This window comes from Nannospalax galili, unplaced genomic scaffold (assembly GCF_000622305.1).
Source record: "Nannospalax galili isolate Female #2095 unplaced genomic scaffold, S.galili_v1.0 scaffold1387, whole genome shotgun sequence".
Lineage (NCBI taxonomy): Eukaryota > Metazoa > Chordata > Mammalia > Rodentia > Spalacidae > Nannospalax > Nannospalax galili.
This window is the reverse complement of record NW_008355976.1, coordinates 5,776-7,577: the sequence shown is the minus strand read 5'-3', so window position 1 is coordinate 7,577 and position 1,802 is coordinate 5,776.

Sequence of the window (1,802 nt, the reverse complement as noted above, 5' to 3'; positions counted from 1 at the left end):
TTGAGAATTTTTGCATCTATGTTCATTAAAGATATGGGTCTATAGTTTTCTTTGGTTGTATCTTTACCCAGTTTGGGTATTACAGTGATGCTGGTGTCATAGAAGGAATTTGGGAGTTCTCCCTCTGTTTCTATCATTTTGAATAATTTAAGTAGTATTGGTTGGAGGTCTTCTTTGAATGTCTGGTAAAATTCTGCTATAAATCTATCTGGGCCTGGGCCTTTTTTAGTTAGGAGGCTTTGTATTACTGTTTCGATCTCCTTATACATTATGGGTGTGCTTAAACTGTTGATCTCTTCTTGGTTTAATTTTGGTGGTTCCCATGATTTTAGATATCCATCCATTTCTTTCAGATTTTCAAATTTAGTAGCATATAGGTTTTTAAAATATTCCCTTATAATGGTCTGGATCTTTTGGGTGTCTGTTGTGATGGGTGTCTTTGGGTGTCTCCTTTCATCTCTGATTTTGTTGATTTGGATTTGCTCTTTCTTTCTTTTGGTTAACTGAGCTAAGGGCCTGTCTATCCTGTTTAGCTTTTCAAAGAACCAGCTCTTAGATCCATTGATTCTTTGCATTTTTTTGTTTCTATTTCATTAATTTCTGCTCTGATTTTTGTTATTTCTTCTCTTCTGCTGTGTTTGGGTTTCATTTGTTCTTGCCTTTCCAGAGTCTTGAGTTGTAATGTTAAGTCATTTATTTGTGCTCTTACTCTCTCATGTCCCCTGTCAGGATAAAAGCCTTTAGCCTTAAGGATGACAATTCCTGACTTTAAAAAAAGAGTATACAAGAGATCTATTATGGTCTTAAGTTTTTATAATACACTCCAAGTTATTTCTTTCTTAATTTCTCATTTGATCCACTCATTGTTTAGGAGTGTGTTTTTAATCACCATGAGTTTCATGTAGTGACTAGGACTTCGTCCAGTATTGATTTTGAGCTTTTTTGCATTGTGGTCTGAGAAAATGCATGGAATTATTTTATTTTTTAGTATTTGTTGAGATTTGTCTGTGGCCCAGTATGTGGTCAATTTTTGAAAAAATTCCATGGGGTGCTGAGTAGAAAGTGTATTCTTTGGTTCTATGTCCTTTGGTGTTTGGGTGGAATACTCGGTAGATATCTGTTAAGTCCATTTGATATATGGTATTGTTTAATTCAGTTGTCTCTCTGTTAACTCTCTGTCCTGTTAACCTGTCTAATGGAGACAGTGGGGGTATTGAAGTCCCCTACTGTTACCGAGGTGGGGTTAATCTGTGTCTTAAAGTCTTATAATGTTGTTTTTATGAATTTGGGTGCACCAGAGTTTGGTGCATATATGTTCAGGATTGTAATATCTTCTTGGTTAACTTTCCTTTGATCAGAATGAAGTGGCCCTCCTTATCTCTTCTGATTAGTTTTACTTTGAAGTCAATTTTGTCAGATATTCGAATTTCAACCCCTGCTTGTTTCTTAGTGCCATTTTCTCTCCTTTTACCTTAAGGTAGTGCCTGTCCTTGAAGGTGAGATGGGTTTCTTGCAGACAGCAAAGAGATGGATTTTGTTTCTTTATTTTTTTTACTTATTATTGCATTTATTGATGAATATTAATTTCTGTAGCATGTATGTTAAAGTACATAGGACACAGGGCATGTATGGATTCTGCTGCAGAAGGTGTTGTGCTGAAGGTTTCTCCAAAGCCTGTCCCCACTGACAGGATTTAGGTCTAGTTATGCAGTGTCAATGTCTTCTGTCATTTTTCAGGTCTTCTGGTAGAGGGATTTAATTCATGTTTTATTGATGGCTAGTAAAGTTGAGCACTTTCTTTG